The sequence below is a fragment of the Entelurus aequoreus genome, linkage group LG06 (genome assembly GCF_033978785.1).
Source record: "Entelurus aequoreus isolate RoL-2023_Sb linkage group LG06, RoL_Eaeq_v1.1, whole genome shotgun sequence".
NCBI classification, from domain to species: domain Eukaryota; kingdom Metazoa; phylum Chordata; class Actinopteri; order Syngnathiformes; family Syngnathidae; genus Entelurus; species Entelurus aequoreus.
The window spans coordinates 25,376,598-25,404,589 of record NC_084736.1 but is presented as its reverse complement, the minus strand read 5'-3'; the positions used below and the strand labels follow the sequence as shown (position 1 = coordinate 25,404,589).

Sequence of the window (27,992 nt, the reverse complement as noted above, 5' to 3'; positions counted from 1 at the left end):
GTCGCCACCTCATTACAGGGCCAACACAGATAGTAGGCAGCTGAAATAGGCTCCAGCAGCCCCCGCGACCCCGAAAGGGACAAGCGGAAGAAAATGGATGGATTCTGGTGACTGCAGTTCTACTTTTTTTTACCGTAAAATCTATGTTCCTTGTTTTTACAGTGCATTGCTGTAAACAGAAATATGGTCCCACTGAGGATTTTGCAGTAAAATCTTAGCGGCTGAGCTGCCAGCTTTTTACCATAAAATCTATGGCCATTTTTTTTTACAGTGCATTATTACGAATTGAAAAACAGTACCACTGTTATTTTTACTACAAAATTCTAGCGACTGAGCTACTTTTTTTTCCCATAACATCTATGTTCCCTGTTTTTACAATGCGTTACTGTAAATGGAAAAAATGGTACCACTGATGATTTTACAGTTGAGCTGCCAGGTTCTTACAGAAAATTATTTTTTACAGTGTAGCCTTGCGGACATGCCGTCAATGACTTTGCAGCTTGAAAGAGGTCATTATGAATCATTCATTCATTAGTCCTCTTGAACGTCAAGGCGCGTAGAGCCAACCGTCTCTCCGTTTGGGTCTATTGTGGGCAACGAGTTGAGCTTGTGCCAGAGTCACGTTATAGGCTTTAAGGTCCTGGGCTATTACATCCAGCCAGCGGGTGCTGGGGGCACCTCTGGGTCGTCTCCAGCCGGCTTGCTGGAGATTGAAAGCTAGGATGGTACTAGTTGTATGTTCCACGGATGACGTGGCCATACCAGCGTACCTGCGAGATAGGATGCTAGGAGCTTTTGGGTTTGGTCTCTCAAAGTCTGGTATGTGACTGGCTGGCTCTTCCTGAGGGCCCTGATATCAAAACCATCAAGCCTGGGCGCCAGGGTGATATTTAGCGGCCATGTTTTGGAGCCGTACAGGAGAACGGAGATGGCAGAGGATTGTAGACCCTAAGCTTTGTCTCCCGTGATATGTGCTGGTGTCGCCACAGTGGTCTCCAAAGGGACTGCATGACAGAGGCTGCTCGGGCACGGCGTCTGTCAGTTTCAGGGTTAAGGCATTGTCGACATTGTCGAGCCCAGGTATTTAAAAGTGGAAACAAAGTGGACAGGGGTCCCGTCAAAAAAGAGGGGTGATGGATCAGTATGAATATGTATTACATTTTGTAACCACCCTTTGGCCGGCCAAACAAAATGACACGACAAGCCAAATTTGGTCCGCTGGCCCCATTTTGGGCATCCCTGCTCCAAAGGGTCAATAACTATCAAGCGGACACCCAGCAGGCACAAGACATTGAGTTTGTTGAATTAGGTCCTGACATTGAGCAACTCAAACCTAACATTGAAACAACATGCTTTTTGACGACGTTTAATCAACGTTGGGTTCTGACGTTGATTTGATCATTGAATTTTGGTCACTTGCCATCCAATATTTTACAACACAAATACAACGTTGAAACAACATGCTTTTTGACGTTTATTCAATGTCAGGTTGGGATATTGATTTGACCATTGAAATGTGGTTATTTCCCAACCAACAACGTGGATCCAACATTAGACACGAATGTTGACCCGCCGAAGAATATCAGTGCTGAAAGTAACCACATTCCGAAATTGAAAACGCTCATCAAGGTCCACAGAATCTTCCAGTCGGACGAAGAACAGCTTTGATGAAGACTCGATGGTGCTTTTATACATGAAGACTGTAACATGCTGAAGTACGCCGCTGTTTCCATGGCGATGTGTCCTGACTTTTATGGTCCTCTGAGCACAAAGACACAGTTGCCTTGACCTCGGTAGGCCTGTCTAAATGACACCAATTGGCCTAATATGAGAGAGGCCAGGATGCTGCCGTGCGGTTCAATTTAGGCAAACACGGTGAAATGATTCGTTTCTCCGCGTCTGCGTGGCCACACTAATTGTCCTGGCAGAGGCAGCGCATTCCCATGTGGACGCATTATTAGCCCAGCCCGCGGGAACTTTCATGGGAACAACATGTTCGTCTCCAGAGTGGAGTTACCTGCAGCCATGCAGCATTGCGTTGGAGAAAGGGGAGAAATCCAATGTTCCCGCATAAATCACGGCTCAGGTCAGGTTCAGAAACTCTGGTCAACTCTGAGGAAAATGAATCATTTATCAGCTCGACTGCACTAAGCTGTGTGTGTGTGTGTGTGTGTGTGTGTGTGTGTGTGTGTGTGTGTGTGTGTGTGTGTGTTCTGGCAATGCTTACTTAATGGGGACATCGCTCTGTTTACACAGTTACCTTTAGGGGACCTCTGACGGTATGGGGACAAAAAAACAGGTCCCCTGAAGGGAAACCTTTTTAAATGATAGTCAGATCCATTCTGAAGATGCCTAAGTGATTTTTAAGCTTTGGCCCATAAAACATGTTTACTGGTTATTTTGAGTGTGAGACATTTGCACAGCAGAGGACAGCTGTTGTACTGTATTCTGAGGATCATGTCATATTTACTTTGAACTTCTTTTTTTCTTAAATGGTCCTCAGTAGTCACGTACACATTTGTGTGAATTTTGCAAAATTATTTAAATTTGGTCCCCATGAACCATATTAACTCTTTTTCCCCAGGATCCCCAATACAGAGATTTAAAGACGTTTATGAGCTAACTGGGCAGTGGCCATTTTACCTCATTTTTTTATGCCTCCACAACCTGTAGAAAGGGTGGTCCTTAAATTTTCCTGAGGGAACTCTCCTGAAGGAATCAATAAAGTACTATCTATCTATCTATCACCACAAGTGATGATCAAAAACTTGGTCCCCATTCCAAATGATAACCAGTATGTGTGTGTGTGTGTGTGTGTGTGTGTGTGTGTGTGTGTGTGTGTGTGTGTGTGTGTGTGTGTGTGTGTGTGTGTGTGTATGTGTGTGTGTGTGTGTGAACATACTTCAAGGTGATTGTCAACAGTCACTTAGGCTCCGTTTACACTGGACACCAAGTATGATTATTTTTTGCCCTCAAGTGACACATTAGCTATCATTTAATGAATGTCCTATCGTGGCAACAACATGATGACAAATTGTTAGTGGCTCTTGGACTGCTTTTGTGTATTTGCATATTGTGCGCGTGATACAGTGATGATGACAAGCTTGACTAATTTTCTTGGGCCGACGAGCAATTTGTATTAAATATAAGTAGTAGGGGTGCACAAGAAAAGGTATTCACATCTGAATCGCAACCTGGTTCTAAATCCATTCATCCATCCATCTTCTTCCGCTTATCTGAGGTTGGGTCGTGGGGGCAGCAGCCTAAGCAGAGAAGCCCAGACTTCCCTCTCCCCAGGCACTTCGTCCAGCTCAATCCGGGGGATCCCCAGGCAGCTGGGAGACATAGTCCCCCCAACATATCCTGGGTCTTCCGCGTGGCCTCCTACAAGTCGGACGCACCCTAAACACCTGTGACCAGATGCCCGAAGCAGTGGCTTTACTCTGAGCTCCTCCTGAATGACGGAGCTTCTCACCTTATCTCTAAAGGAGAGCCCCGTCACCTGACAGAAGAAAACTAATTTCTCTCGCTTGTACCTGTGATCTTGTTCTTTCGGTCATTACCCAAAGCTAATGACCATAGGTGAAGATATGAACGTAGATCGGCCCATAAATCGAGAGATTTGCCTACCGGCTCAGCTCCTTCTTCACCACTCCGGACCGATACAGGGTCCGCATCACTGCAGACGCTGCACCTATCCGCCTGTCGATCTCACAATCCACTCTTCTCTCACTCGTGAACAAGACCCCAAGGTACTTAAACTAATCCACTTGGGGAAAAATCTCCTCCCCATCCTGGAGATGGCACTCTACCCTTTTCTGGTTCTACATCGATTCATAATTTTCGAAAATCGATTCAAAGGGGACCTATTGCGCAAAAGCAACTTTTCTTACCCATTGGTACCTGCTGTTGTGTATTTGGGATCTGCATACGTCCCGAAAATTTGAACCGTGCAGGCATTGCGGAGATGTTTTAAAACAATCTTGCCTTCCTTCATACTTTCATGAAAAAAGCTGTTTGGAAATTTCTCATTTGGTGACTTTTTACGTATTAACCAAATAGGGTATAGATTTACCCACAGTGCTTTGCGCAGGTCCGCCATTGTAGTCAATCAGGTCCTTCTTTTACTCTATCTTTTTGTTGTGGGGCAGACTGGCTCGTACATGCACATGCATCCTCCGCTGTTGCCATTTTGAATAAAAAAGTAGCGTGTGGTTCGTACTGATATCTGTCAGTAGACTCGCTATGGAAGCACTAAAAACTACAATATGGCTGACGGGGAGAAGAGGAGGCACATAAATAAGAACGCCCACAAAACGGCGCATCCTGAAGAGACGGCCAGAATGCGGCTTGAAGATGGTCTGTAAAACATAATCAATGCAACATTTTGACCAAAGAACCACCATTACATGTTATGTAGACCACAAGGAAGTGTTTTAAATGCAGAAACAAACATTTTATAAATCAAAGTAGGACCCGTGTGTGTGCGTGTGCGTGCGTGTGTGCGTGTGTGTGTGTGTGTGTGTGTGTGTGTGCGTGCGTGCGTGCGTGCGTGCGTGCGTGCGTGCGTGCGTGCGTGTATACGTGTATATATAAATATACACATGTGTGTGTATAGAGAGAGAAATGTGTGTATATACAGTATATATGTGTGTGTATATTTATAGATTTGTGTGTGTATATATAGATGTGTGTATATACATGAATATATGTGTGTACAGTGTATATGTGTATGTGGTTATATATATTCGTATATGTATGTATATGTATGTGTGTATATATGTATGTGTGTATTTGTATATGTATGATTATATTATATATGTTTTTTTTTAATTTTTTACATACCCTGGGAGAATTTATGATTTCTTGGCCATTCTTCAGAGAATATGAATGATAACACAAAAACCTTTCTTCCACTCATGCTTAATAGTTGTGTGAAGCTATTTATTGGCAAACAACTGTGTTTACTCTTTTTAAATCAAAATGATAAAAGAAAGTACCCAAATGACCCGGATCAAAAGTTTACATACCCCAGTTACTTTGATCTGATAACATACACAAAAGTTGACACAAACAGGTTTGAATAGCTAATCAAGGTTCCAATCCTCACCTGTGACCTGTTTGTTTGTAATTAATGTGTGTGTATAAAAGGTCAGTGAGTTTCTGGGCTTCTGACAGACCATTGCATCTTTCATCCAGTGCTGCACAGATGTTTCTGGATTCTGAGTCATGGGGAAGGCAAAATAATTGTCGGAGGATCTGCGAGAAAAGGTAAAGACTGCATAAAACAGGAAAGAGGTACAAAAAGATATCCAAAGAATTGAGAATGCCAATCAGCAGTGTTCAAATGCTGATTAAGAAGTGGAAAATGAGGGATTCAGGTAGACCAGCAAAGATTTCAGCCACAACTGCCAGGAAAATTGTTCGAGATGCAAAGAAAAATCCACAAATAACTTCATCTGAAATACAGGACTCTCTGAAAAATTGTGGTGTGGCTGTTTCAAGATGCACAATAAGGAGGCACTTGAAGAAAAATAGGCTGCATGGTCGAGTCGCCAGAAGAAAGCCATCACTCCAAATTACTTTGTTCGAGAAGTTTTGAGGCTTGTCTCTGTGCTGTTTGGCGTAATGTAAGCGGGATACACATTTGCGCAGAAATGGCTTTCTTCTGGCGACTCGACCATGCAGCCCATTTTTCTTCAAGTGCCTCCTTATTGTCAAACGAGTCTTTGGCATGGCTACAGCATCGTTTCCCTGACCGACTGATCAGCCGCAGGTGTGACCCGGAGTGGTCGCCGCATTCACCGGACTTGAACGCCCCAGATTTTTATCTGTGGGGTTACCTTAAGGACAGGGTGTATGGCAACAACCCCCAGACTATCCCTGATCTGAAGGCAGCAATCACAGCAGCAGTAAGAGCGATCCCAAGGGAAGAATGTGTGAGGGTCATCGAGAACTTTTCCCGCCGGATCCAAATGTGCTTGCAGCAATGGGGAGCTCATTTAGAGCACATTTTTTGACAATTAAACAAAGAGTTTTTGTGGTACAGACTTGAAACTTTACAGATGTCTGCTACATAGACTTAACCTAATGTAGCTGAATTTTTGTGTCAATCTAAATAACATTTTGGAAGTTGTTCGATTTTTATTGATGAACGTTTTTTTTGTGTCACCCTGTATACTGAAAAGCAGCGGGCCCAAAATAGATCCTTGTGGCACACCCAAATCACAATATATTACGTCTGATTTTACACCATTTGAACACATTGTTGTCGCAATTCAAGATATGATTTAAACCAATTTATGGTTTGTTTTGATACATTAAATTGTTCTAATTTTGTCATCATAACTGGGTGATTTACAGTGTCGAAAGCTTTTTTAAAGTCTAAAAATACTGCTCCAACATACTTACCCTTGTCCAAACTACATTTGATCACTCCAGTGAAGTGGCACACAGCCCTTTCAGTAGAATGTTTGGGCCGGAATCCAAATTGTTTAGGATTTAGTGAATTATTTTCCTCTAAATGAGTCATCAATTGTTCAGCCACCAGCTTCTCAAATACCTTTGAAATCAGAGGCACAATTGAAATTGGTCGATAATTGCATGCTTCATCTGCTGCACCAGACTTAAAAATTGGTGTCACAACAGCTGTTTTAAAACTTTGTGGGAATTCACCATTTTTAATGGATAGATTTACTAAATGTAATATGGGTTATGATAATATTGTAGCATGCTTTTTTTTTTTTTTATCAAAGAGGTGTCTGTATTAACTAGAGCGCAATTTTGATTTTTGGGGTTTGGTTTTTTGACTAAAGAGTTTTGTTCGCGTTTTTTGATGTGTGTGTCAAATTTGGTGAGTTTTGAAGCATGTTAAGGGGGTCAAAGTAGTGCGCAAAGCTGCGGAAGAAAAAAGAAAGAATAATAATAATAAAACCTTACAATTTCAATAGGTCCTTTCGTCCCATTGCAAAAGGACTCCCGTTGGGATTCCTTTTACATGGGCCGTGCGGGCCCTAAATATATATTTTGCTTTTGAATTGTTCAGATGGCTAATAATTTCATGTATGTTGTTTTGTTTAGCCAATGTTATGTGAAAAGATGAGGGTGAATCTTCTGTATCATTGCATGGTAGTGGTCTTGGGATAAAACTGTCCGCAAGTTGTTGAACAGAATTAACAAAATATAAATTCAATTCATTTGCAATTTCTGAAGCATCATTACTAAACATTCCATTAACAAGTAGATTTGCGATTGGTTGATTTATTGATATGTTTCCAAATGAGTGAAGTATTTCCTTGAGAATCAGCATGAAGTAAAAAGACTGGGACTTTCTCAGTTCACTAACCACTTTATTTCTTAGTCCATTAAAAACCAGTATATCTGTTTGTAGCTTAGTTTTTTAAAGATATTTTCAGTGCCAAGTCCCACTTTTTCATAAGTTGAATAATGGCATTGTTTATGAACTCGTTAGTTTACTGGGATGCTCACTCGTCCTTTATTTAACTGCTAACTTTGTCAGTGTTCCAATAACATCAATACTAGCTCAAATGTTTTGTCATGTCATCGAATTGAACGCAGGCTGGGAAGTATCAACAAGCTGAGGTATGAAGATTGTGTATTAGATGCGGGAGGTATCACTCCTGTTTATTTGTGTTGGCCAAACTGTTGCACTGAACCACATGGTGTTGTTGGAGAAGAACAAAGCGTGTTTGACTTTATCTTCATTAGCCAAACTGATTTTTGGTTTGCATTGACATCAAAAGTAAACACCATGTTTTTTACATTACATTTCAGAAAGTAATTACTTTAAAAAACATTTTTAACAAGTTTTATAGTGTATTGCATACTTGCCAACCCTCCCGTTTTTAGCGGGAGACTCCCGGTATTCAGCGCCTCTCCCAATAACCTCCCGGCAGAAATTTTCTCCCGACAAACTCCCTGTATTCAGCCGGAGCTGGAGGCCACGCCCCCTCCAGCTCTATGTGGACATTCTGTTCTCACGTCCGCTTTCCCACAATATAAACAACTTGCCAAAATGATATACTCATTCATGAACAGAGAAGTTAAACAGGACAATGCTTCCATCTACTGGATAGCCTCCGGAACACTGAAATTCAAGTATTTATTTTATTTATATGTATAATAAAAAAAAAAATATATATATATATATATATATATATATATATATATATATATATATATATATATATATATATATATATATATATATATATATATATACATATATATATATATATATATATATATATATATATATATATATATATATATATATATATATATATATATATATATATATATATATATATATATAGCTAGAATTCACTGAAAGTCAAGTATTTCATACACATATATATATATATATATATATATATATATATATATATATATATATATATATATATATATATATATATATATATATATATATATATATATATATATATATATATATATAAATATATATATGTATATATATATGTATATATGTATATATATATATGTATATATGTATATATATATATATATATATATATGTATATATATATATATATATATATATATATATATATATATATATATATATATATATATATATATATATATATATATATATATATATATATATATATATATATATATATATATATATATATATATATATATATATGAAATACTTGAGTTTGTGAATTCTAGCTGTAAATATACTTTCCTCTTAAAGGCCTACTGAAACCCACTACTACCGACCACGCAGTCTGATAGTTTATATATCAATGATGAAATCTTAACATTGCAACACATGCCAATACGGCCGGGTTAACTTATAAAGTGACATTTAAAATTTCCCGGGAAATATCCGGCTGAAACGTTGCGGTATGATGACGTATGCGCGTGACGAAGTCAGTTTAACGGAAGTTATGGTACCCTATACAAAAAGCTCTGTTTTCATTTCATAATTCCACAGTATTCTGGACATCTTTTGCAATTTGTTTAATGAACAATGAAGGCTGCAAAGAAGACAGTTGTAGGTGGGATCGATGTATTAGCAGCGGACTACAGCAACACAACCAGGAGGACTTTGTTGGAGAGCAGACGCGCTAGCCGCCGACCTCACCTTGACTTCCTACGTCTCCGGGCCGCCAAACGCATCGAGTGAAGTCCTTCGTCCTTCCGCCGATCGCTGGAACGCAGGTGAGCACGGGTGTTGATGAGCAGATGAGGGCTGGCTGGCGTAGGTGGAGAGCTAATGTTTTTAGCATAGCTCTGTGCGGTCCGGTTGCTAAGTTAGCTTCAATGGCGTCGTTAGCACAGCATTGTTAACCTTCGCCAGCCTGGAAAGCATTAACCGTGTATTTACATGTCCACGGTTTAATAGTATTGTTGATTTTCTATCTATCCTTCCAGTCAGGGGTTTATTTTTTTTGTTTCTATATGCAGTTAAAGCACGATGCTATCACGTTAGCTCGTAGCTAAAGCATTTCGCCGATGTATTGTCGTGGAGATAAAAGGCACTGAATGTCCATTTTGCGTTCTCGACTCTCATTTTCAAGAGGATATAGTATCCGAGGTGGTTTAAAATACAAATCCGTGATCCACAATAGAAAAAGGAGAAAGTGTGGAATCCAATGAGTCAGCTTGTACCTAAGTTACGGTCAGAGCGAAAAAAAATATGTATTTCACTGCATTCTAGTCCGTCACTCTAACGTTCCTCGTCCACGAATCTTTCATCCTCGCTCAAATTAATGGGGTAATGGTCCGAATCGCTCTAGCTGCGTTGAAAACAATAGGAAAATATGAGGGAGTGAACAACTGACAAAATCACGCTACTTCCGGTAGGGGCAAGGTTTTTTTTTATCAGAGACCAAAAGTTGCGAACTTTATCGACGTTGTTCTATACTAAATCCTTTCAGCAAAAATATGGCAATATCGCAAAATGATCAAGTATGACACATAGAATGGATCTGCTATCCCCGTTTAAATAAAACAATTTCATTTCAGTAGGCCTTTAACCACGCCCCCAATCACCCACTGAAAACATGTTTTATATTCTAGTTTCTTCAAAATAGCTATCCTTTGCTCTGATCACTGCTTTGCTCACTCTTGGCATTCTCTCGATGAGCTTCAAGCACACCTGTGAAGTGAAAACCATTTCAGGTGACTACCTCTTGAAGCTCATCAAGAGACTGCCAAGAGTGTGCAAAAAAGTAATCAGAGCAAAGGGTGGCTATTTTGAAGAAACTAGAATATAAATCATGTTTTCAGTTATTTCAGCTTTTTTTTTGTTAAGTACATAACTCCACATGTGCTCATTCATAGTTTTGATTGCTTCAGTGACAATCTACAATGTAAATAGTCATGAGTATAAAGAAAACGCATTGAATGAGAAGGTGTGTCCAAACTTTTGGCCTGTACGTGAGTGTATGTGTGTGTGTATGTGTGTGTATATATGTAGCTTTAATGTGGTAAGCTACTTTTGCTGTGTAGCTTGTAGTGTAGCTTGCTACAATTCTCTGGGGATAACTTCCGGTACAGCTTAGCTACATTAGCTAAAATTCGTTCCATCTTGTCCACTAGCGACGCTGAGATCATTATTCATGCGTTCGTTACGTCTCGTCTCGATTACTGTAACGTATTATTTTCGGGCCTCCCTATGTCTAGCATTAAAAGATTACAGATGGTACAAAATGCGGCTGCAAGGCTTTTGACAAAAACAAGAAAGTTTGATCATATTACGCCTATACTGGCTCACTTGCACTGGCTTCCTGTGCACTTAAGATGCGACTTTAAGGTTTTACTACTTACGTATAAAATACTACACGGTTTAGCTCCAGCCTATCTCGCCAATTGTATTGTACCATATGTCCCGACAAGAAATCTGCGTTCAAAGAACTCCGGCTTATTAGTGATTCCCAGAGCCAAAAAAAAGTCTGCGGGCTATAGAGCGTTTTCTATTCGGGCTCCAGTACTCTGGAATGCCCTCCCGGTAACAGTTAGAGATGCTACCTCAGTAGAAGCATTTAAGTCCCATCTTAAAACTCATTTGTATAATCTAGCCTTTAAATAGACCCCCCCTTTTTTAGACCAGTTGATCTGCCGTTTCTTTTCTTCTCTCCTCTTCTCCCCTGTCCCTTGCGAGGGGGAGTTGCATAGGTCCGGTGGCCATGGATGAAGTGCTGGCTGTCCAGAGTCGGGACCCCGGGTGGACCACTAGCCTGTGCATCGGTTGGGGACATCTCAGCGCTGCTGACCCGTCTCCGCTCGGGATGGTTTCCTGTTGGCCCCGCTGTGGACTGGACTCCCGCTGATGTGTTGGATCCACTGTGGACTGGACTTTCACAATGTTATGTCAGACCCACTCGACATCCGTTGCTTTCGGTCTACCCCTAGAGGGGGGGGGGGGGGGGTTACCCACATTTGCGGTCCTCTCCAAGGTTTCTCATAGTCATTCACCGACGTCCCACTGGGGTGAGTTTTTCCTTGCCCGTATGTGGGCTCTGTACCGAGGATGTCGTTGTGGCTTGTACAGCCCTTTGAGACACTTGTGATTTAGGGCTATATAAATAAACATTGATTGATTGATTGATTTAATCGAGAGTAACTTGTAGCTTAGCTTAGTACATTTTCCTAGTAGCTTGCCCATCGCTGGCCATCAATAGCGTTCAACAGATAACTGCACGTTAGAGTTCACATTTATATGCTACATCCTCAGGTTGACTTTATGAGAAGATGCGCGGCAAACAAGAGGAACGTGGCGCGTGAAAGGAAGTGCAGGAATGACTTGCCACTTTCATCAGCGCTCCCAGCAGTATAGAACACACTGTGTCACGTTCACAATGTCCCGTACAGTAACGCTGTGCGCGGCGAACACTCATCAGATTGTGCAAATGTAAAAATGTGACACTTTCTTTTTCATGGTGTGATCGTGGAGAGACGAGCGTGAAGCTCATAGTCCATCCTTTGTTTGTGCTCAGTGTGAGCATCCGTGAAGAGGGAAGCGAGGCCGAAGGCAAGACGGCGAGCGGCGTGGGCGCCAAATGACATCGGCGTGGTGTTCAAGGACATCCTGAGGTAACCAAGGAGCTCACGCTGCTCTCCAACTCGCTAGGGCCTTCATCGTGGACGTCTCTCTCCATTGTTCTGCCTTGACGCGGGAACCTCCGCCCACAAGGGCCAAAAGATGAACACATACCGTTGCTAAGCTGCGGCGCCTGTTGTGATGTTCATACTCGGAGGACGCCTGTAGAGCCGCAACGCTCGGCCATTAATCACGCGTATCTTAAATTAGAGGCCCATCCGATGAAAGTTTAATGACTTAACGATCACTGCGAGCAAAATGGGTCAGTTCAGCACCAAATAGTCACAGAATCAAAACACGGCTGCTCTTTATTCTGCCAACATCAGTGCGGCTGATGGAAATCCGATGCACGAAATCTGTAAAAAGGTTAAAGACGGCAGCGAAAAAAGGTTATTAAAATAATCACAAGGCCAAACGCTGAAATGGATGAACGTGCTTAATTAGATGAAAAGCAAACAGAAATGCATCACAATAAAACATTTACGAGTAAAAAAACAACTCTTTAAAGGGGAACTGCACTTTTTTTGGAATTTTGCCTATCGTTTAGAATCACTATAAAAGACATGACGTCGGATGTACATACAGGGTGATTCAAAAAGAATATGCCAAAATCATCACACATTTATTCAGTTCTAAAGCATTGCAATAGACTGACTGAATGAATGGTCATTTGATTTAGTTATCCAAGTTTTATTGTTACAATTTCACCGTTGTGGTCATGTAGTCCTTCAAGATCACATGTTTATTTACCCTCTATATGGCGACTCCTCAACAGAAGGCGTTTTGTGTGCTTAAGTTTGTGAAAAGAAATGCCATTGTCACGTTGCAGCTTGCTTTTAGAACAGAATTGGGTAAAAACGTATAAAGCATGAAATACATACTCAAAGTTATGTACAACACAAGCGTTCAAGCTAGGTTTTCTATTGTATTCCATTTTTTAAATATTGAGTGATAATTTTGGCGTATTCTTTTTGAATCACCCTGTATTTTTTTAACACATTCTAATCAAACGTAAATAAAAGTCAGTTTACAGCAGAGCCAATTGAAGGTCCTCTATTCCGCCCACAAAACCCGATTAAAAAAAACAATCAAAAAACCGCTAAAATACTCCATTTACATTTTGTGACTTGAATATTAACCGAGTATTAGTGATATTGTTATTATAAGCGCTAACGCAGACAAACTATTAGGGTTGTGGGAAAAAATCGATTTGAATTCAAATCGCAATTCTCACGATGTGCGATTCAGAATTGATTCTCATTTTTTTTAAATCAATTTTTTTTAATTTTAATTTTTAAATTTTAATTAAAATTGTATTTTTTATTTTTTTTAAAATTAATCAATCCCACAAAACAATACACAGCAATACCATAACAACGCAATCTAATTCCAAAACCAAACCCGACCCAGCAACACTCAGAACTGCAATAAACAGAGCAATTGAGAGGAAACACAAACACGACATAGAACAAACCAAAAGTAGTGAAACAAAAATGAATATTATCAACAACAGTATCAATATTAGTTACAATTTCAACATAGCAGTGATTAAAAATCCCTCATTGACATTATCATTAGACATTTATAAAAAAAAAAAAAAAAAAGAACAATAGTGTCACAGTGGCTTACACTTGCATCGCATCTCATAAGCTTGACAACACACTGTGTCCAATATTTTCACAAAGATAAAATAAGTCATATTTTTGGTTCATTTAATAGTTAAAACAAATTTACATTATTGCAATCAGTTGATAAAACATTGTCCTTTACAATTATAAAAGCTTTTTACAAAAATCTACTACTCTGCTTGCATGTCAGCAGACTGGGGTAGATCCTGCTGAAATCCTATGTATTGAATGAATAGAGAATCGCTTTGAATCGGGAAAAAAATCATTTTTGAATCGAGAATCGTGTTGAATTGAAAAAAAAAATTGATTTTGTATCGAATCGTGACCCCAAGAATTGATATTGAATCGAATATTGGGACACCCAAAGATTCACAGCCCTACAAACTATAGTGGCGACGTGATCACAACCTTGCGTGCCAATGTTGACATCATCGAGAGGTAAGCTGCTTCTTTGTTTCCTTGCTCGCCAAACTTTATTGTGGATCATAAACCATGCCTCTCACCTGGATAGTAGAAGGATGAGTACATATTCCAACAAGTTGGTGCACTTTGACAGCCAATTTAGCCATGCCACGCCTACACCAATTTATCATCACCCCATCAGTTTAGTATCCATCTCTGATCACCTAAATTGCAGAAATCCCAGCTAGATTGGCTATGGCGTAGGGCAATTTTCGCCGCTAAGCTCTGCCCACTACGACTAGGTAGAGACGGGTACTTACCAATTAGGCACTTCACTGTGTCATTGTCATCATTTCTACCAAAAAATATCAAGATCTGAATTTGTGTAAACGTTTTGTGTGTTGGCGAACCATCGGAGTAAAGTTTGCCGCCATGCCACGCCCACATCTTATGGTGTAGGAAAATTTTGTTTGCAATTTATCATCGCCTATATGTGAATTATCTGTAATTTAAACCGTGCCTCATTTCGTCAAAGTCCTTAGGAGGAGTTCGCTAAAGAACCACCCCTTTTTTTCGCCGAAAAATGGAAGACGAAAACCAAGATGGACGACTTCCTGTTCGTTTTCAGATATGGGTTCTTGAGACTTTTATGTGCGCCATGATAGACGTCTTTGCCGATTTTCGTGTCGACGCGTGGTACTGGTGAGGGGGAGGGGCTAATGTTTTCAAATTTTGAAGGTGGCGCTAGAGAGCCAATTTTGTAATTTCATTTTCGGGACCAACAAAATATAAAATATCTTGCCATACTTGACGCGCTTGCAAAATATGGGCATATTTGGGGCGTCCAAACGTACAGAAGAAAAACCACGGCAATTTCAATAGGGCCCTTGCTCTGCGGGGCTTGCTCCGCTCCTAATAATCCATAAAAAATGTTTCATTTAATGAATGCGGTAGCTTGTCCACAAATGATACGGATAGCAGATGACAAATTGTAAATGTAAGCATGTACATACAGAAATGACCAGTGTTTGGAAAATTACTTGTAAAAATTAATTTATTATAGTTACTTAGTTGCCAAACAAATAATTGAATTATTAATTAATTACTAGGGAAAGTAATTATTGTTACTTCAAATGTAAAAAAAAAAATTACTTAAAATATCTGGCATATGCAGTTGAAAGATGTTACATGAAAGTAGAGTGTGTGCTTTTAAAGGTGGCGCCTGTTGCTAAGTGAGAGAGACAGCAGTGTTTGTTAGCTCTTGCACGATGGCAGCTGTGTTGAATCTTTTCACTTGATTGTGTTACCTCTGGTTAATAAAGAGAGTGTATGTGCTTCCATGGCTGTTATACCCACAAACTGGGTATTTTTTGATCGCAAGCTTGTCACTTCAATTATTGATTTGTGGTACGTTATTCCCAGTGAGTGGTAGTAAAAGTGTGTATGAGCGTGTGTTGTTTGCTGTGTGATGTCGCCTCTTCCTGTTTGATATCAAGTTAATTTCAGTGTGGTGCTGGTTGTTGCTTTCAGTAGAAAAAATATATTTCCTGTATTGAACTTGCTGTGCTTCTGACGCTGTCATGTTTACATAAAACCACATCGAAAGTCGCGTGCCACGTTACATCAAACGTATCGGTAACGGCGATTTAATGTACTTAAAAGTGGTTTTCTACACCAAAATTAGTCTATTCAACTTCTTCCTCTTCTTCTCCAGATTTTTGCGCGCTCTACCTTCCACATTTTTCACCCTATTCAAACCGTTCCAACTTCAAACTGTTCAGCCTATTCGGGAATCGTGGGCTTTCCCTTGAGACATTCCAAACATTCCCAGATTTCCCACAATTCCAGGTTTTCCGGGATGTTTTTCCCGTTCAAAATGAATTGGCCATTTTTCAAACTTCCACCATTTCCACATTTTACACCCGATTCAAACCGTTCCAACTTCAAACTGTTCAGCCTATTCGGGAATGCAGGCTTTCCCTTGACAAATTCCAAAAATTCCCAGATTTCCCACAATTCCAGGTTTTTAAACCGTTCCAACTTCAAACTGTTCAGCCTATTCTGGAATCGTGGGCTTTCCCTTGAGAAATTCCAAAAATTCATAGATTTCCCACAATTCCAGGTTTTTAAACCGTTCCAACTTCAAACTGTGCAGCCTATTCGGGAATCGCAGGCTTTCTCTTGACAAATTCCAAAAATTCCCAGATTTCCCACAATTCCAGGTTTTCAAACCGTTCCAACTTCAAACTGTTCAGCCTATTCGGGAATCGTGGGCTTTCCCTTGAGAAATTCCATACATTCCCAGATTTCCCACAATTCCAGGTTTTCCGGGACATTTTTCCCATTCAAAATGAATTGGCCATTTTTCAAACTTCCACCATTTCCACATTTTTCACCCGATTCAAACCGGTCCAACTTCAAACTGTTCAGCCTATTCGGGAATTGTGGGCTTTCCCTTGACAAATTCCAAAAATTCTGAGATTTCCCACAATTCCAGGTTTTCCGGGACGTTTTTCCCATTCAAAATTAGTTGGCCATTTTTCAAACTTCCACCATTTCCACATTTTTAAACCGATTCAAACCATTAAACCTTCAACACATTTCACCATCCTGTAAATGTAAACTACCTTTTTTCCAAGTTAAAACAAATTCCAGGATTTTCCAGAATTCCTGGTTTCCAAAGCCCTATTTCCACCCTTTTTTCTGGCAACTATTTCTTCCACATTTTTCAACGCATTTCAACCGTTCTACCGTCAAAACATTCTTCTTAATCGGAACAAAAAACAAAGTTGTTTTTTGAACGGGAAAAATTCCCGGATTTCCCGAAATTCCAGGAATTTTGAATACCATTTCTCAATCCAACATGTTACTGTCAGGACGTGGACAATGGCGGGGTTTGTTTTCCCGAGATGCAAAAAAAATTGGAGCGGACATGGCTTGGAGGTAAATACATTATTTAATTTTACTATAAACTACAAAAAAGGTACAAACAAAAGGCGCGCACAAGGCGTAGATAAAACTTGACTATTAAACAAAAACTAACACTTAGACAGAAACTATGGACATGAAAAACTACACTTACTGTGACGTGAAACAACAAACATTTACGTGGCATGGCATGAAGCATAAACTAGGGAATAAACAGGGCATAATAATGACAGAGGTAATGTCGCCCGGCCGACTGCCTGGCAACTGCAAGCTTAAATAATGGTGACATGATTAGTGACAACAGGTGCGTGAGTGAAAATGTGAACCAGGTGAAACTAATGGTTGCCATCGAAACAAAACAAGGGAGTGAAAAAGCAGGAACTAAGTGACCAAAAACCAAACAGGACATAACTAAAACAAAACGTGATCAAAAGACATGACAGTTACTACTTCAACATTTCTCGACCAATTTGAAAAATTCAACACCAACCATTTCAACTCATTCAGACCATTCAAGTTTTTGTTTTTTTTAACCATTTTTATAACAATTCCCGCTTTTCCAGAAATTCCCACGTTTTGGGGAAATTTACATTGAAATCAATGGGACATTCTTCAAAGTTCCACAATGCCCACATTTTTCATCTGATTCCAACTGTTCCAACTTCAAAATATTCAGTCAGTTTGGGAAATGTGTGCTCTACTTCAATAATTCCAAAAAAAAATCCAGGATTTCAGTTCAACTTCAGCATTGGAGCATTCACATGCAATTCCTTCAGGAATTGCCTCATCTACTTAGATTATGTGTTATGCTAAAAGTAACGACATTAGTAACGCCATTAATATATAACACTGTTATTAAATAGGATTAGACTAGGGCTAGGTAAATACTAAATTACATTTTGCAATATCAATTGACAAGGCATAATCATCTCCCGGCATACAGCCCTGTCTCCAAGTGCACCAGAAAAACCAAGCAAACACTTCCGGCTTTCACAATAAAATCAACGTGCATTACATCCTGTCTGACTGTGCATTATTTTGCACTTGAAGAAACAATACATCAATGCAGTGGTTCTCAAACTTTTTTCTTCAAGTACCACCTGAGAAAACACTTGGCTCTCCAAATATCACCATAATGACACACATTAAAATACAGTAGCGTAGCAGGCCTAAGTATTCATAAAAATCTAGGCAGGGGTTTTATATATTTTTAATAATTTTGACCACTGTAACATTACCCACAGTTTGAATATGGAAAAAAAACACTTTACTTTAATAAAGTGATAATTTTTTATCGTACCACTAGATAGAGCCCGTGTACCAGTTTAAATATCACTGCCTTAATGTAATTTGTACTGATTGAATGTTGTAATACAAGTGCACTTTCACTTGCAATACTCTTTTGAAAATTGTACTTTTGAGTCTAATAGAAAAGTCTAAATTGTCCATAAGGGTCTATGGTAAAGGGAAAAAACAAAGTGCATTTACATTTTGTTGCAGGTTTGAAACATTTTCAATATTTCAGTGTAAATTGAATCAAATCGAGTTCGGCAAACCTTTTGATTTCTGAACCAATCGATTTGGGGAATTGGCCAGGATACGCAGCCCTAGATACCATTTAGTTTCATAAAAGGAAAACCAACGCTTGCCATCCAACCTGATGGAGCTCGAGAGGTGCTGCAAAGAGGAATGAGCCTAACTACCCAAAGACAGGTGTGCCAAGCTTGTGGCATCGTATTCAAAAAGACTTAAGGCTGTAATTGCTGCCAAGGGTGCATTAACAAAATATTTCTTTATTTTTAAAACATTTGCAAAATAAAAAAAATCATCTTGTCATTATGGAGTATTGTGTGTAGAATTTTGAGGACAAAAATTTATTTATTCTATTTTGGAATAAGGCTGTAACATAACAAAATGTGGGAAAAAATAAAGTACTGTTAACACTTTCCGTGCACTGTACATAAAAGTAATCATAAATTACTTAAGTTGTCATCTGTTGACAAATTAAAAAATATAATTAAATGCCACTTAATATAATTGTAAGGAGGAAACTGATGTGCGAGTGTGTGTGTGTGTGTGTGTGTGTGTGGGCGTGTGTGTGCGTAGAAGCAAGCTTCCCTTCCCCGTCCTCATGCAATCCATTATACTTGTTGATTCTCTCCTTCTAATTAGTGAGTAAATGTTGCCTGGCACGCTGAGGTCGTAAATATGGCCGCCTGGTGCACAATTGATTTTCCGCACTCATTTCAACAGCGACCATGAATTATTCAGAGCGTCCACACCCTTCAGCCCCTCGCTGACCTTTGCCAAGGCTCCTTAGTGCCGCACTCAGAAACTGGAGAGTGTCAAACGGCGGCCGTCAGGCTGGAGGTCGAGGTTGGAGATGCCCACCAGCACCATTTTTTTAGTTTTCGAGCTCGTTGCTCGTCTTGCCGACCGCTTCGATCGTCCGGTCGTCCTCCATTGCCGCTCCTTCCAACTGGAGAACTTCCAGAGGGCTCCCGGCTTTGCTTTGTTGGGCAGCATTCCTGGCATGCGCGTAAAAGAGAATAAAACATTTGCTGCTGACGACTCGAGACTCCGGGGTTGAATTCCCACGCTGCCTCAGCGCGTACGTTTTGCATGAGCGTTCACGAGGAGAGCAGCCGCGCTTTCATCGCTCGTTTGCTCGTTTTTACCTTCCAAGCTTCGCTGCGACTTGGTGAACCATCTGCTCCAGAGACTTCTGAAAGATCACCATCAGAAGCCTTTAGCTTTGTGCGCACGCTGCTGTCAGCCTGCCAGCAGAAACACTTGTGTGTTTGTCTGCGTGCGTGCGTGCGTGTGTGTGGGTGTGCGTGCGTAAGGTAAAAGACCGTAAGACTTAAGACTTGGTGTGTTTTATTTCTGACTGTGATCAGAAGCTTCCTCGAAGGCCCATGTGTGCCTCATACACACGGCTTATTTTTGGCAAAATAACAGGTGAATCGGAATGGGACTTTATTGTCATTACGAAATTGGGTGCTGCAACCCCATGAGAGATGAGCGTGCTAGCTACCGAGCTAAAAGCCTGGGCTATCAACTCAAGAGTCAGCATTCTTCATTGGCTTGTAGTTAAATTCCACATTGAGTTTAAGATTTTAGTCCTGACATTCCGTGCGTTGCATGGTGGGGCCCCTCAGTACATCACTGACTCTTCAGGGCGCAGCCTCCGGTCTTCAGGCCAGGGTCTTCTAAAGATCCTAAAAACTTGTTTTAAAACCTGTGGAGACCTGGCATTCCAGGCTATAGCTCCCAGACTATTGAACAATTTGCACCAGTCCCTCCATGATCTTGACTGTGTTGAAACATTTAAGAAACATTTGAAAACTTCTCTTTTTAGTTTATGCACCTTTTAACTATCAATTTAATCAACTTTGTATCATTTTTATGATGTTGCCCCTGTTGTTTTGAATTAAATTGTTGTTTTACTTCACCTATGTTTTGTACAGCGCTTTGGGATTTTATCTGTGAAAAGCGCTTTATCAGAATCAGAATCAGAAGAGTTTTCATTGCCATTGTTTGAGAACAGGTTCACAAACTAGGAATTTTACTTGGCGCAATCGTGCAACGTAAAACACATATAACACAGAATAGAATAACATGAGCTGTAACTGAGCTATCAGATCTTGTTATTGTTAATATGCCTGATGGCCAAGGGGAAAAAACTGTTCAGGTGGAGGTGTGGGTCTGGATGGACCGTAGTCTCCTGCCTGAGGGGAGAGGGGAGAATAGTTTTTGTCCAGGGTGAGAAGAGTCAGCTGTGATCCGACCCACACGCCTCCTTGTCCTGGAGGAGAACAGGTCTTGGAAGGGTGGGAGTTTGCAGCCAATAACCTTTTCAGCAGCACGTACGATGCGCTGCAGTCTATGCTTGTCCTGGACTTTGGCGCCGGGGAACCACACGGTGATGGAGGAGGTGAGGATGGACTCAATGATGGCTGAGTAGAACTGCACCAGCATCTCGGTCGGCACCTTCAGTTTCTTCAGCTGCCGCAGAAAGTACATCCTCTGCTGGGCCTTCTTGATGCGGGAGCTGATGGTCGGCTCCCACTTGAGGTCCTGGGTGATGGTGGTGCCCAAGAAACGGATGGAGTCCACAATGGAGACGGGGGTCGGAGAGTCAATCAGGGTGAGGGGGGATGGTGGGGCTTTGACTTTCCTGAAGTCCAAGATCATCTCCACTGTTTTCTGGGCGTTCAGCTCCAGGTTGTTGAGGCTGCACCAGGACGCCAGCCGGTCCACCTCTCTCCTTGTCGCCATCCGAGATGAGCCCGATGAGGGTAGTGTCGTCCGCAAACTTGAGCAGCTTTACCGACTGGTGACTGGAGGTGCAGCAGTTTGTATACAGGCAGGAGAGCCAGGGGGAAAGTACACAGCCCTGAGAAGTACCAGTGTTCGTGGTTCGACTGTCCGATACAATCTTCCCCAGCCGCACGTGCTGTCTTCGGTCCGTCAGGAGGTCATTGATCCAACTGCAGAGGGAGTCGGGCATGTTGAGCTGGTAGAGCTTGTCTCGTAGCAGTCCAGGGAGGATGGTGTTGTTTATAAATAAAATGTACTTACTTACTTACTGCTCCTGAAGTTATCAGTGAGTGAGTTTTACCAAGGTACACCTCTGTTACACTCACCCCCTTAAAGTAGCAGTAGAATGGAAGAACGAGTTGCCTCTATGTTGAAGTTATTATCAAATATGTCTGATTTATAACACCAAAAGACTGCCAAAGTTTGCGAGTAAATAGATATGATCAACATATTATCAATCTTACAGAGATTCCCGGGCCATTTTGAGAAGATAACGACCTCGCCAGTTGCGTGACGTAGCAGGAGGAACCACAGACCCCTTAGACTTAGAGGGCTCATGTCAGCTCAAGACTTTGAAAAACTTGTACATGCCTTTATTACCAGTAGGCTAGACTATTGTAATGGTCTCCTTGCAGGTCTTCCCAAAAAAACTGTCAGGCAGCTACAGCTTGTTCAGAACGCTGCTGCTAGAGTTCTAACAAAGACCAAAAAATGTGAGCACATTACACCAATTCTTAAATCCTTACATTGGCTCCCTGTACATCAGAGAATTGATTTCAAAATCCTCCTGCTCACATATAAATCACTACATGGTCTAGGGCCGAAGTATATTACTGATATGCTCCCACTATATAAGCCCTCTAGATCACTAAGATCTTCTGAGACCAATATGTTAGCGGTTCCAAGAGTAAACTCAAATCAAGGGAGAGCATCATTCAGTCACTATGCAACAAATAGCTGGAATAAACTTCCTGAAGATGTCAGACTTTCCCCAACTCTGACTACTTTTAAAACTAGACTGAAGACTTTTATGTTCACCTTAGCTTTCAGTTAAATCTTTTAATCTTTTAACTTTTAACGTCTGCACTGTTTTTATTTTTATTGTCTGCATTTTAATTTTGCTTTTATTTTCTTTCATTTCACTTTGTTGTCTGTGAAGCACTTTGAGTCTGCCTTGTGTATGAAAAGCGCTATACAAATAAAGTTGCCTTGCCTTGCCTTGCCTTACCCATCCACAACAATGCTAATCAAGCAAACCTCGTGAGAGCCACCAACGATTAATTTTGATTCAGAACCTTATATTTTTGAGCCCAAACACAAGGAGGATGAGCATTAAGTTTTAGAAGCCGAGTGCTAAATGGATCCAGCTTTTTTGAAACACTAGATGAGACGCTAGCTGTTCAATGTCGGGACCCGGGGTGGATCTGTGCATCAGTCGGTGACGTCTCTGCGCTGCTGACTTGTCTCCACTCAAGATGATCCCCTGCTGGCCCCACTATGAACTGGACTCCTACACTATTAACTAAATCCACTCGACGTCCATTGCACCGGTCGCCAGGTGGGGGTGGGGGGTCCCCACATCTGCGGTCTCCTCCAAGGTTTCTAATTGTATCCCATTGGGTTGAGGGTTTTTTTGCCCTGATGTGGGATCTGAGCCGAGGATGTCGTTGTGGCTTCTGCAGCCCTTTGAGACACTTGTGATTGAGGGCTATATAAATAAACGTTGATTGACTTGTCCAGGATGTACCCCGCCTTCCGCCCGAATGTGGCTGAGATAGGCTCCAGCACCCCCCGCGACCCCGAAACGGACAAGCGGTAGAAAATGGATAGATGGATGGATGGATGGATGATTAATTAATTGATAGCATCAGCAGGATTTCTAGGTGCTAAACATACAAACTAACAATAATAAACATTAATGAAACAAACACTTACTGTACAACTTCCGCTGTCGCTGGAATGCCGACCGACAAGAGGCTCACATAATCCTGTTTAGATGAAGACTCAATCGCAATCCTCACGAAGGGTTAAAAAAAGTTGCCGCAGCTAGCGTCTTTTTGTGTCTTTTTCACCACCTCTGGGATGTCAGTCGACCAGCCTGTCAGATCATGGCCACCTTTCTCTATTACCAGGTGAGAGATGCATGAATTATAATCTAGAATTTACTTTTAGCAAGTTTGAGATGAAGCAGAAGCAGCCGCCGGCTCAGTGTGTCAACAATAGCCGCATAAGCTAGCATTAGGTCACTGCTATCAATGCGCCGCTAAAATAGTCCGTCTGCGTTAGCGCTTATAATATCACTTATATTTGGTTAAATTTCAGGTGACGACATGTAAATGGAGTATTGTTGGCGGTTTCTGGATGTTTTAGAGCAGGGGTCACCAACCTTTTTGAAACCAAGAGCTACTTCTTGGGTACTGATTAATGCGAAGGGCTACCAGTTTGATACACACTTAAATAAATTGCCAGAAATAGCCAATTTGCTCAATTTACCTTTAACTCTATTTTATTATTAATAATTAGTGATATTTACACTTAATTGAACGGTTTAAAAGAGGAGAAAACACGAAAAAATGACAATTACATTTTGAAACATAGTTTATCTTCAATTTCGACTCTTTAAAATTCAAAATTCAACCGAAAAAAAGAAGAGAAAAACTTAAAAAAAGAATTTATGGAACATCATTAGTAATTTTTCCTGATTAAGATTAATTTTAGAATTTTGATGTCATGTTTTAAATAGGTTAAAATCCAATCTACACTTTGTTAGACTATATAACAAATTGGACCAAGCTATATTTCTAACAAAGACAAGTCATTATTTATTTTAGATTTTCCAGAACAAAAATGTTAAAAGAAATCCAAAAGACCTTGAAATAAGATTTAAATTTGATTCTACAGATTTTCTAGATTTACCAGAATAATTTTTTTGAATTTTAATCATAATAAGTTTGAAGAATTATTTCACAAATATTCTTTGTTGAAAAAAACAGAAGCTAAAATGAAGAATTAAATTAAAATGTATTTATTATTCATTACAATAAAAAAATTTTTTTTTACTAGAACATTGATTTAAATTGTCAGGAAAGAAGAGGAAGGAATTTAAAAGGTAAAAAGGTATTTGTGTTTAAAAATCCTAAAATCATTTTTAAGGTTGTATTTTTTCTCAAAAATTGTCTTTTTGAAAGTTATAAGAAGCAAAGTAAAAAAATGAATGAATTTATTTAAACAAGTGAGGACCAAGTCTTTAAAATATTTTCTTGGATTTTCAAATTCTATTTGAGTTTTGTCTCTCTTAGAATTAAAAATGTCGGGCAAAGCGAGACCAGCTTGCTAGTAAATAAATACAATTTAAAAAATAGAGGCAGCTCACTGGTAAGTGCTGCTATTTGAGTTATTTTTAGAACAGGCCGGCGGGCTACTCATCTGGTCCTTACGGGCTACCTGGTGCCCGCGGGCACCGCGTTGGTGACCCCTGTTTTAGAGGGTTTTAAAGGCCTACTGAAACCCACTGCTACCGACCACGCAGTCTGATAGTTTATATATCAATGATGAAATCTTAACATTGCAACGCATGCCAATACGGCCGGGTTAACTTATAATGTGCAATTTTAAATTTCCCGCCACACTTCCGGTTGAAAACGTCTAGATATGATGACGTATGCGCGTGACGTCTACGATTGATACGGAAGTATTGGTACCCCATTGAATACAATACAAAAAAGCTCTGTTTTCATTTCAAAATTCCACAGTATTCTGGACATCTGTGTTGGTGAATCTTTTGCAATTTGTTTAATGAACAATGAAGACCGCAAAGAAAAAAGTTGTAAGTGGGATCGGTGTATCAGCGGCTGGCTGTAGCAACACAACCAGGAGGACTTACTTGGATAGCAGACACGCTAGCCGACGCTAGCCGCCAACCGCACGGATGATCGGGTGAAGTCCTTCGTCCTTCCGTCGATCGCTGGAACGCAGGTGAGCACGGGTGTTGATGAGCAGATGAGGGCTGGCGTAGGTGGAGCGCTAATGTTTTTATCATAGCTCTGTGAGGTCCTGTTGTTAAGTTAGCTTCAATGGCGTCGTTAGCAACAGCATTGTTAAGCTTTGCCAGGCTGGGAATTATTAACCGTGTAGTTACATGTACATGGTTTAATAGTATTGTTGATCTTCTGTCTATCCTTCCAGTCAGGGATTTATTTATTTTGTTTCTATCTGCATTTGAGCCCGATGCTATCACGGTAGCTCAGTAGCTAAAGAGCTTCGCCGATGTTTTGTCGTGGAGATAAAAGTCACTGTATATGTCCATTTCGCGTTCTCGACTCTCATTTTCAAGAGGATATAGTATCCGAGGTGGTTTAAAATACAAATCCGTGATCCACAATAGAAAAAGGAGAGAGTGTGGAATCCAATGAGCCAGCTTGTACCTAAGTTACGGTCAGAGCAAAACAAGATATGTCTTGCACTGCATTCTAGTCCGTCACTCTAACGTTCCTCATCCACGAATCTTTCATCCTCGCTCAAATTAATGGAGTAATCGTCGCTTTCTCGGTCCGAATCGCTCTAGTTGCATTGAAAACAATGGGAAATTTTGAGGAGTCCTTCCTCTGGTGGCGTCACGCTACTTCCGGTACAGGCAAGGCTTTTTTTTAATCAGCGACCAAAAGTTGCAACTTTATCGTCTATGTTCTCTTCTAAATCCTTTCAGCAAAAATATGGCAATATCGCGAAATGATCAAGTATGACACATAGAATGGATCTGCTATCCCCGTTTAAATAAAAAAAAATCATTTCAGTAGGCCTTTAAGGGGCGCAATAGAGGACTCTATCTGTTGACTCAATTGTTGGCTATTTATTTACGATTTTGAATGCGTAAAAAAAGCCAAGCACATGTGTTCTTGTCTTACATAAGGATTGTGAATGACAAACAGCACATCTCTTTCCATTTTTTTGCGTATTTCCAGTGAGACTTATCTGGTAATTAAAAGCGATGTTATCTGACCCTGAATATACGGAAATGGCCGAAGATGTTTGGAGCGGAATCTTCACAATGGCCGACTGAATTTGTGGCATTTTGTGATGTTTAGACAGTACATTCACATACTTTGCGGATTGTAAATACAATTGGATATGGTTAAATGGATACAATAAAACACAAACATATAAAGTACAACTTGTTATTCCATTAAACTGCTACTTTAAACCTCACTCATCAGGGTGGCGGCACCAGTTTTGTGTAGCAGACTACAAAGGGTCTCTCTGATGAAGAACTCAACGCGCTGATTTTAGGTATCTGCACTTTTCTGTTTTTTTTCCCCTGTAGATGGAAAAGTGGCACAGAGAGCACAGTGAATACACTCTCTGTCCACCGGAGCAAACCACATAACAAAGAGGGAGAGCATCAACTTAAAAAGGTGGCATAATGACAATTTTTTTCACCCAACCGGAAAAAAAAAGAACTTTCACACGTTCTGACAGCTCTCAATAAGTTCAGAATCAGCACAAGACGGAATTAAAAGCCTCCAAACACGGTTCGCTGAACAAAAGGAGCAGACAGACTGTAGCACATCTTACCAGCTTCACAGGCAGTCACCTTCTTCCTTCCCTCACTGTGCGTGCCTAACAACAGTCCCCCATGCAACAACTGGACGGAACCAAAAAATATACATACGATATATTCCGGATTATAAGCCGCTACCTTTTTCCTACACTTTGAACCCTGCGACTTATAAAACGGTGCAACCTATTTATGGATTTGTTTTGGGCTAATGGCCATAATATATTTTGTTCAATAGTTTTCATTAAACCCAAGCAGAGGACTGAAATGCTGTGTTATTGTTGGTGTTATGGTGTTATCTTTTGGATGTGTTTGCTCAAGTATAACTGTCCATAGCGTTTCTCCAAGCAACATTTTTAAGTTTTACAATATAAATAAACCAACTTATACTTACTAAACCGTCCCACGTGTGATGTCTGTAGGGGTGCCTTCATGCATATGTGTATGTGCTATCGTAACGTGATGAAACTGGCGTCATTAGCATTAGCTAATATGCTAACATATTCCCGAGTATCTTTGTTAGTATTAACTTACAACGGCATTCTTTTTGTATTCTTTCAGTTTCACAACTTCCTCAGTAAAATCACCAAAACGTCACCATGGAGTTATTGAGTCTGTTTAGCTCAGGGGTCCCCAAATTAAACTAAATAAGCTCTGCTTCTTCCTACTCTTTTTCGAACATGTTGAAAAGAGAAACTGGAAATTGTGATGTATCATGTTGTATGCTTGCATGTTTGAAATAAACTCAAACTCAACTCAACAACTCAACTCAAAACTACGGCCCGCCCCCATCCAATATCCGGCCCACGGGAAGTCTCAAGTAAAAAAAAAAAAATTATTATAATTTTTAAAAATCTGTCCTTTCTAATCCATTTCCTACACCGTTTGGAAACAATTAAGTTATGTACATAAATATTTACAGAATATTTATGCGTAAATAACTAATTTCAAGACCCAGGACATGTTGGGAAGACTATGTCTCCCGGCTGGCCGGAGAACGCCTCGGGATCCCCCGGGAGGAGCTGGACGAAAAGGCTGGGGAGAGGGAAGTCTGGGCTTC

At 40.4% G+C, this 27,992-nt stretch overlaps 1 long non-coding RNA gene across 1 annotated transcript in view; it reads left to right on the top strand.

Moving 5' to 3' along the window:
* Positions 1-27,116, top strand: part of LOC133652026 (uncharacterized) — a 47,552-nt gene extending 20,436 nt beyond the window's left edge. The window contains exons 3-4 of the long non-coding RNA XR_009826520.1: positions 11,994-12,090; positions 26,699-27,116. This is a non-coding gene — a long non-coding RNA (uncharacterized LOC133652026). The remainder of the gene's footprint in view (positions 1-11,993; positions 12,091-26,698) is intronic.
* Positions 27,117-27,992: the final 876 nt, after the last annotated feature.